The 10000-nt window shown below is 33.7% G+C and overlaps 4 non-coding genes across 4 annotated transcripts in view; all 4 read right to left on the reverse strand.

Moving 5' to 3' along the window:
- Window positions 1-900, reverse strand: part of LOC145848233 (large subunit ribosomal RNA) — a 3629-nt gene extending 2729 nt beyond the window's left edge. Inside the window, exon 1 of the ribosomal RNA XR_014371814.1 lies at window positions 1-900. This exon is cut by the window's left edge and continues 2729 nt beyond it. This is a non-coding gene — a ribosomal RNA (large subunit ribosomal RNA).
- Window positions 901-1122: 222 nt separating this feature from the next.
- On the reverse strand, window positions 1123-1275 carry LOC145848236 (5.8S ribosomal RNA). The gene has a single exon (XR_014371817.1). It is a non-coding gene; the product is annotated as a 5.8S ribosomal RNA (ribosomal RNA).
- Window positions 1276-1457: 182 nt separating this feature from the next.
- Window positions 1458-3265, reverse strand: LOC145848228 (small subunit ribosomal RNA). Its single transcript, XR_014371810.1, has one exon. It is a non-coding gene; the product is annotated as a small subunit ribosomal RNA (ribosomal RNA).
- A 3290-nt stretch (window positions 3266-6555) lies between these two features.
- LOC145848234 (5S ribosomal RNA) lies at window positions 6556-6674 on the reverse strand. Its single transcript, XR_014371815.1, has one exon. It is a non-coding gene; the product is annotated as a 5S ribosomal RNA (ribosomal RNA).
- Between the last annotated feature and the right edge of the window lie 3326 nt (window positions 6675-10000).

Here is a 10000-nt window from a genome sequence, read left to right on the forward strand (position 1 = left end):
TCTCGCCTCGTTTGCCTTCACTGTGCTTTCGGGTTTCGTACTGCCCAACACCTCGCGCGCGTGTTAGACTCCTTGGTCCGTGTTTCAAGACGGGTCGGAGACGTGGCCAGCTTAAGCCGCAGACCCCTGGCGTCTGAGCGCTAACGCGAAGAAGGCCTTGTACAAACTCTAGAGACTGCGAGCAGTTTCCAAAGCCGTATTCCAGCGATCAACACGCAGCCTGTCCGAAGACCGACGCGGAATCTCTCCTCGGTCGCCGAGCCGAAGCTAATCGAACGCCTATAACACTCTTCCGAAGAAGAGCTACCTTGCGAACGACCAAAGTCAGCCCAGCAACCGGTGCGGCCCTCGCCGAACGCTAGTGCAGCGCCGCGACGCCAGCGCAACCGTAAGAGTCTCCGAAGATCACTCAAACAGTAGGACAGCTCTCGCAGCGCCTGAAAACGTCCGGCGACTCGATGGGCGCCTCCGTTTGCCTCCAAGCGGTTTCACGTACTCTTTAACTCTCTCTTCAAAGTGCTTTTCAACTTTCCCTCACGGTACTTGTTCGCTATCGGTCTCGAGCCAGTATTTAGCCTTAGATGGAGTTTACCACCCGCTTAGGGCTGCATTTCCAAACAACCCGACTCCGGGAAAACCGCTAGGACGAATTACGACCGCCGCCAAGGGCCTAACACCCGCTCTGGGAAAAGGCCTCGATCAGAAGAACGTGGGCAGTCGTTGGTTCGCCGCATGCTGAATTCCATACGCTACATTTCCTCGCCCTCCAAAAAGGCTCGGATTTAGCGCTGGGCTTATCCCGCTTCACTCGCCGTTACTAGGGGAATCCTTGTTAGTTTCTTTTCCTCCGCTTAGTGATATGCTTAAGTTCAGCGGGTCGTCCCGCCCGATCTCAGGTCAAAAGTGATGTACTATAAAAGTACATGCGCTTTGTACGTCGGCCTTTTGAAGTCACTTAACTTATTCTCGAGCACCTACCGTCGTTGCTACCTCACCCGAGGCCAGCAGGCTGCTCACGCTTCAGCTGTGAAATCGCCAGACCAGCTGTCTTTGACGACACGCTCCTCAATTAAGAAACGAGTCGCAGGCACTTTCAAACTAATGAAAGGATCGGTGTGTTAAAGACCCTGAGACGGACGTGGCCCCAGGATTACCCGAGGCCGCAATACGCGTTCAGAATATCGATGCTCAATGTGTCCTGCAATTCACATTACTTCTCGGAGCTAGCTCCGTCCTTCATCGACGCTCGAGCCGAGTGATCCACCGCTAAGAGATCTCTCGTGTTAATCAATCTCAATGCAACCAAAAAATCGTGTTCAAAAAGAAGCGGCCGCGCCAGCACTTGCGTGCTGAATTATTACTCCCGCTGTCAGGAAGCAACGCGACCGAACTATAACAGTTACAGGGCTCGGTCCCTTCGAAGAAGAGACGTCGCTTGAAATCAAATTTCGATTCGTTAATGATCCTTCCGCAGGTTCACCTACGGAAACCTTGTTACGACTTTTACTTCCTCTAAATGATCAAGTTCGATCGTCTTTTCGAACACCGGCGAGTGCGTTGCCGCACGTACCAGGCTCAATCGGAGGACCTCACTAAACCATTCAATCGGTAGTAGCGACGGGCGGTGTGTACAAAGGGCAGGGACGTAATCAACGCAAGCTAATGACTCGCGCTTACTGGGAATTCCTCGTTCAAGGGAAACAATTGCAAGTCCCTATCCCTAGCACGACCGGGGTTCAACGGATTACCCGGACCTTTCGGCCTAGGGAACACACGATGATCCGGTCAGTGTAGCGCGCGTGCGGCCCCGAACATCTAAGGGCATCACAGACCTGTTATTGCTCAATCTCGTGTGGCTAAACGCCACTAGTCCCTCTAAGAAGTTGTCTCCGACCCAATGGGTCGAGCAGCTATTTAGCAAGTAAGAGTCTCGTTCGTTATCGGAATTAACCAGACAAATCGCTCCACCAACTAAGAACGGCCATGCACCACCACCCACAGAATCAAGAAAGAGCTCTCAATCTGTCAATCCTCGCTGTGTCCGGGCCGGGTGAGATTTCCCGTGTTGAGTCAAATTAAGCCGCAGGCTCCACTCCTGGTGGTGCCCTTCCGTCAATTCCTTTAAGTTTCAGCTTTGCAACCATACTTCCCCCGGAACCCAAAGACTTTGGTTTCCCGGAAGCTGCCGGACAGTTCTTAAGTTCGACACTGCCCGATCGCTAGTCGGCATCGTTTAAGGTCAGAACTAGGACGGTATCTGATCGTCTTCGAACCTCTGACTTTCGCTCTTGATTAAAGAAAACATTCTTGGCAAATGCTTTCGCAGTCGTTCGTCTTGCGCCGATCCAAGAATTTCACCTCTAACGGCACAGTACGGATGCCCCCGTCCGTTCCTATTAATCATTACCTCGTGCTCCGAAAACCAACAAAATAGAACCGAGGTCCTATTCCATTATTCCATGCAACATTATACAAGCGTAAAGCCTGCTTTGAACACTCTAATTTTTTCAAGGTAAACTTGCCGGACCACCGCAACACTCAGTTAAGAGCACCGCGAAGGCACCGACCAACAAGAACAACGAGGCCAGTGCTAGCCTTTCGACCGACCAACCTCGCCGTCCCTATATCCAACTACGAGCTTTTCAACCGCAACAACTTAAATATACACTTTTGGAGCTGGAATTACCGCGGCTGCTGGCACCAGACTTGCCCTCCAATGGATACTCGTTAAAAAGTTTAAAGTGTACTCATTCCAATTGCAGGACCTCGTACGAGGTCTGCATTGTTATTTTTCGTCACTACCTCCCCGAGCCGGGAATGGGTAATTTGCGCGCCTGCTGCCTTCCTTGGATGTGGTAGCCGTTTCTCAGGCTCCCTCTCCGGAATCGAACCCTGATTCTCCGTCACCCGTTACAACCTCGGTAGGCCGATACCGTACCGACGATAGTTGATAGGGCAGTTGCTTTAATGAGATGTCGCCAGCACTAGGCCGTGCGATCCGCAAGCTTATCCAGAGTCACCATTGTAACGACCCGAAAGCCGGTTAGTTTTGGTCTGATAAATGCGCGCCTCACGTCAGTTCGGCGCTTTACGCATGTATTAGCTCTAGAATTGCCACAGTTATCCATGTAAAAGCGTACAATCAAATGAACCATAACTGATTTAATGAGCCATTCGCAGTTTCACTGTACGTGAGCTCGTACTTACACTTGCATGGCTTAATCTTTGAGACAAGCATATGACTACTGGCAGGATCAACCAGATAACTATCCGAGGGCGTTTAAACCCGTTGCTCGACTGAGCGTTTTTACTGTATAAATACAGACCTTTTCTATCACTCGGCTTAAAAGCCTTGCGAACGTTACTGAAAGTCGGCGCCGGCCTTTTGCTGTTTAAAGCGCCAGCCCGCGTCGACTGCAGCATGCAGCTATACAACTGACTGTTCTTTCTCCCGACCAACCGTTTGCCTTCTGCCGGTTAACTCGTCAGCAGCAACACGCCATCTGTCTGCTGCAGTTACCCGCCTCGAGCCGTGCCTGCGTCGGCTACTCGTCTCGACGACTTCGCAAAGCTATAAGCCTACCGCCGCTGGACGCTTGTAGTTTTTCATACGCTGCTCCGATGCGTTTACATAGCACGTTCGCCGCCGCTGCAATAGCCGCGCCTCGGGTGCTAAACAGTAATGCTTTAAGCCCGCTTTCTCGCCAAGTCGACCGAACGCACAAACACGTCTCTCTCACTAGTGTAAAGTAATGCATACGCGTATGATGCTCAAATGTTGTTGTTGAACTTTTTTGCCGATTTTTCCCGATTTTTTTTAAATTTCTTTGTTTCTTTTCAATTTTTTTAATATTTTAAGCTTATTTATGCTAGGTTTAAATGTTTTAATACTTTTTTTATACTTTATTTAATATGTTTAAAAGAAATAAATAAAAAATAATATATATAAACTACTTTTTATAATGTTTTAAATATGTTTGTTTATTATAAATAAGCTTTATTTGTATTATTTTTTATTTAAACTTACTTTTTAAATCTTTATATTTGTTTTATCGTTTTAAGCACATTGCGATAAATATAATAAACAAACAATTGAATAAAAATAATAATAAAAAAAAAAATAAAAATAAAAACATAAGCTTATTTTATATGTTTCATTTTATTTTTATTTAATAACCTTTTCAAACCTTAATACTCGTTTTATTTTTTTAAGCAGATCGCGATAAATATAATAAACAAACAATTAAATAAAAATAAATAAAAATAAAATAAAAAAATCAAACATAAGCTTATTTTATATGTTACATTTTATTTTATTTAAAACTTACAATTTAAACCTTTGTATTTGTTCTATTCTTTTAAGCACATCGCGATAAATATAATAAGCAAACAATTAAATAAAAATAATAATAATAAAAAAATCATAAACTTATTTTATATGTTTCATTTTATTTTTATTTAAACTTACTTTTTAAACCTTTATAGTTGTTTTATTTTTTAAGCACATGGCGATAAATATAATAAGCAAACAATTAAATAAAAATAATAACAAATAAATAAAACAATACAGCTAAACTATAAAAAGAAAACTAAATAACTGATAAATACTTGTAAAACATTATTTGAAAAATGTATTTTGAAACACAACACGATTGATTTATAAATAATAATATATTTTTAATTTGTGTAGTTTATTGAAAGTAGTCTCCTTATTTGCTTCTGGTTTTACTTGAGTTACACAACGTTAAATAAACATACTTAACTAAAAATACTGTCATTTTAATAAAACTAAGTACAAATACATTGAATTAACATAGAACTTTAAAAAGCCTTCGCTAGTATCTGTTGGTAACAGTAAATAACCTATTATGACTCACAATACAAGAGTGCGAAATTTATTTTTCATTTGATTTTTCAGGTATTTATTTATTTGTGGAAATAAACTTTTTTATTACATTAGAAACTAATAGAATTTTTCCTATAACTATACCTATTATTATATTTAGTATGCTTAAAAGTAATAAAATGAAACGTCGCGATTATATAATAAACAAACAATCAAACAAACAAAGAAAAAAAAAAAAAAACTATTTTTTTAAACTTATAATTTTATAATTTCAACTATATGTCTTATTTTATTTTCATTTAAACTTACTTTAAACCTCTGTATTTGTTATATATATTTCAACACAATACGATTAAACTATAAGACAAACAACAAAATAAAATAATCACATTAATAAATACACTAAGCAAATAGCTAGAATAAATATAAATAGTTCAATATATACAATATATTTCTTCCATTTTTAAGTTACTTGTTAAACATATTTATTTAAACATGTTTCTTTAGAATATAAAACTAGCAGTTCTACAAATAAAGAAATTAAAAAGCCAATACACATAACACTAACTTTTCATAAATTAGATATGCAAATATGAACAAAATAATAACTAAATTGTTAAGCTTTTGTAAACTGTGAACTTATAAACTTATAATAACAATTGCATATTCACTATTCACAATAGCTTTTTATTTAGTACACAACTGGTCTGTAAATTGTGTAGTTTATTGAAAGTATAATCCCGTTTTGCTTCTGGTTTAAATAAAGTTATACAACACATACTAAAGTAAATTAAATAAAGTAATTCACTACTATCTATTATATAAAACCAATTTACAAAATACATTAAAATAAATAAAAATGAACTTTGAACTTATAATAATAACTGCATATTCACTATTCAGAATTGCTTTAAATTTAGTACACAACTGGTCTGTAAATTGTGTAGTTTATTGAAAGTATAATCCCGTTTTGCTTCTTGTTTAAATAAAGTTATATAACACATACTAAAGTAAATTAAATAAAGTAATTCACTACTATCTATTAAATAAAACCAATTTACAAAATACATTAAATTAAGTTAAAGTGAACTTTGAACTTATAATAATAACTGCATATTCACTATTCAGAATTGCTTTAAGTTTAGTACACAACTGGTCTGTAAATTGTGTTGGTTCTATTCAAGTACTCTCCTTGTTTGTTTTGTTTTAGTTGTATCACATTCAATACACATAATAAAGTAAACCAAATAAACTCTATTAATTTAAACTAAGTACAAATACATTAAGTTAATACAAAACTTTAAAAAGCTTTTGCTAGTATCTGTTGGTAACAGTAAATAACTTATTATGACTCACAATACAAAAGTGCAAAATTTATTTTCGTTTGATTTTTCAAGTGATTTGTTTGTGGACAAAAAAACTTTTAAGTTTTAGTATAAAAGACTAATTGTATTAATTTTAACTCAGAAAATTGTACTCTACAAGATGGTGCCATTATTTTTTCGATATCTCAAACTGGTCAAACCACTTTTTTAGCGCTCTAATTGGTTTAAACAGCAAATAACGTTATCTGATTGGCTTACGTTTTTATTTGCTAATAACTAGAATTTACTTTTCTTTTAAGCGTTAAAGAAATGTAAATAAACGAGTAATATGTATAAATAGGTCAGAAAGAAAAATAGTACAAAAAGATGAATTCAAAAAGCAAAAGCCTACGGCACGTGGTATTCCCAAGCGGTCACCCATCTAAGTACTAACCACGCCCGACACTGCTTAACTTCCCAGATCGGACGAGATGGGGTGTGCTCAGTGTGGTATGGTCGTAGGCGTTTGAAAGCGTTTACAAGCCTTTATAAACCCTTCGGTTTGTTTAAAAAACCTATTTGCACTTGATTTACAATCAATTTGATATTTTAAAATTATTCCTTATAAAATTTTAACCTGAATTAACCTTTTTTTTTGTTTTTTTTTATCAACAGTTACTCCCAAACTGTACTAAAACTGTATTGTAACTGTACAAAAGTGTTTGTTTAAATAATTGTTATCTATAAATTACCTAAGACCAGGACAAGTAGAAGTAAAGTTTATTGAATTATTGAATTAAATAAATAAAATCGTAAAATAAAATAATACAATATGTTTACAATTTGTCATTGATCTATCCATTTATGTTATTGCATTACAAATACAAACATTGCATACATTCAAGAGTATTATTCATCAATCTTTTCAATATAATAAGTTTTAAATTTATATTTATTTTTAAATAATTCCTGACATTTTAGATTACCTGAGATTTTTTTTTAATTAAATTAATTTTAGTAATTATATACTTGACGTTCTATTTTGTTTAATTTGATAACTCAACCATGTTTATATTTTTTTATAGTTTAACAGAACTATTAAACTAAAAGACATTACATACAGCTTCTAAAAGTTTTAAACACCTTAAAAAAGTAATATATAAAATAATTGATAAGAATATTAAACTTATAAAAATTTAGTAAAAGGTTATATAAACGTTATTTAAATTAATATAAGATAGTTAACTTATTTTTTCATTTAATGTGATATAATATAAATATATTTTGAGAGACAATTAATTAACGTAAACAATGTCATAGTGGAAACTGCATGTCTGCTAAAAACGTAAAACGCAAAACTGCTTTAATAAATCACTAAATAACAAAAAAATTGCCTGTCTAGCAGGCGTTCAAATTCAAATGACAAAGAAATTTAACTCCGGCTCTCAAGTATATGTCTTGCGTGACGACTAGCGGGACTCGATCTCACAACCTTCCGCTTATGAGTTAGCTGTCAAGACCAAAGACCCAACGCCACGACAAAGATAAAGAAATATTTTGCTATATAAATAGGTTGATTTTTATAATTTTGTCAATTACAATTACATGTCAATTACAGTGTCAATTTGAATTTAAATTAAATTAATTTTAGTAATTAAATACTTGACGTTCTAGTTTGTTTAATTTGATAACTCAACTATGTTTATTTATTTTTTACTAATTTTAAAATTATTATTATACAATATATTTGTTATATTATATTTATTTTATTACTTAAACTTATTATATACATTTAATATATAATATTATTAAATAACTTTATTAACGAATTAAAAACAAAATATTATTATTATTATGTTATTAATTTAGTGTTTTATTTTAAAGATATATTAAAGAACTAAACAGATATTACCCCTAAAAAACTTTGTTAATAATATATAAAAAGTACTCAAAGTCAGATTCGGAAATATATATACTGTTTTTTTTCATCAATATTGCAGGTCTGCGTAGCCGGGGGCTGTAATCTAGCTGCCAGCAGGCCTGAAATGGTGGCCACTATTGTTCAATGTTCAACTTCAAATTCTTTGAGATTATACTGTACTATCTATCTATTTAACAAATCTATCTAACAAATGTTGTTCAATCTAGGTTGTGGGTACTTGGGTCGAGTAATGCCTTTGACTTACAATCTGTTGTGGATTGTCAATATTTCTCTATCTATCAATAAACAAATCTATCTAATAAATGTTGTTCAATCTAGGTTGTGGGTACTTTGGTCGAGTAATGCCTTTGACTTACAATCTGTTGTTGATTGTCAACATTCCTCTATCTATCAATAATGATTATATTCAATATTAAATGTTGATTAATTCAGTTGTAAGAAAACCAGTGCGCTGGTTAGGTTGGGTAAGGCCTTCGACTTACAATCTTTGGGATTATCAACGTTCATCACAAGTACAGTAACGATCTCATTGAATTTCCAGTTGGAACATTGGATTGTAGTGGTGGCCTACTCTTTTTTGCCTAGTTTGACAAACTATTGTATATATATTGTATAACTTTATTTGTATTATTTTTTTTTTAAATTACTACTTATTATTAAAGAATTAAATTTTCTCCATTGTTTTCTCCATCGCGAACATTAAAAAAAAAAACTATGTATTTGAACTGTTTTTTATATGTTTTGTTTTATTTTTATTCAAACTTACTTTAAACCTCTGTATTTTTTATACAATACGATTAAACTATATAACAGAAAAATAATTAAATAATCAAACTATTGAATAAGCAGTTAAATAGTGTGTTTTTTTATGCTTCTTTCATTTTTAACTTACTTGTTAACCATATTTCTTTTATTAAAGTATAAAACTAACAGTTACTAAAATAAAATAATCATAAAGTCAATACACAAAACACTAACTTTTTATAATTTAAATATGCAAACATGAATATAGTTATGAAGTAAAGTTATTCAAAGCTTATAATTATGAAACTTTTGTATAATATTTTTGTTTTTTTTTTTGTAATAACTACAAAATTGGTATTTTAGTTTATTGTTAGTAACTAAATATTTATATTTATTATACTTAAAAAAAAACTTCTATACTAACTCTAATTTCAAAGCATATTAAAACATACAAATTTTACCAACTAAATATTTATTTTTATTTTTATTATTATAACTTTCAAACATAAGCTTGTATACCTTATATACCTATATACCTCATATAGGAGGCTTGACATAACATAACATTATTTAATTCTTTTTGTTTGAAATAAACTCATTTAGTTATTAGTAAATTACAACATAAATGTTTATAACAATAAAACTAAGATTTAGCTTTTGAGTTAGTAAACTTTGATAGTTTTCTTTTAATAGTTTAATAGTCCTTATTTAAGTTCAAACAAAATTGCTATATATTTAATACACATACAAAAGTAAACTAAGTAAACGTAATTCAATAGTTTCTATTAAGTAAAATTTATTACAAATACATTAAGTTAATACAAAACTTTAAGAAGCTTTTGCTAGTATCTGTTGGTAACAGTAAATAACTTATTATGACTCACAATACAAAAGTGCAAAATTTATTTTCGTTTGATTTTTCAAGTGATTTGTTTGTGGACAAAAAAACTTTTAAGTTTTAGTATAAAAGACTAATTGTATTAATTTTAACTCAGAAAATTGTACTCTACAAGATGGTGCAATTATTTTTTCGATATCTCAAACTGGTCAAACCACTTTTTTAGCGCTCTAATTGGTTTAAACAGCAAATAACGTTATCTGATTGGCTTACGTTTTTATTTGCTAATAACTAGAAGTTACTTTTCTTTTAAGCGTTAAAAAAAT

The sequence above is a fragment of the Thalia democratica genome, unplaced genomic scaffold (assembly GCF_965202585.1).
Source record: "Thalia democratica unplaced genomic scaffold, ktThaDemo2.hap1.1 HAP1_SCAFFOLD_1297, whole genome shotgun sequence".
In the NCBI taxonomy this organism is placed as follows: domain Eukaryota; kingdom Metazoa; phylum Chordata; class Thaliacea; order Salpida; family Salpidae; genus Thalia; species Thalia democratica.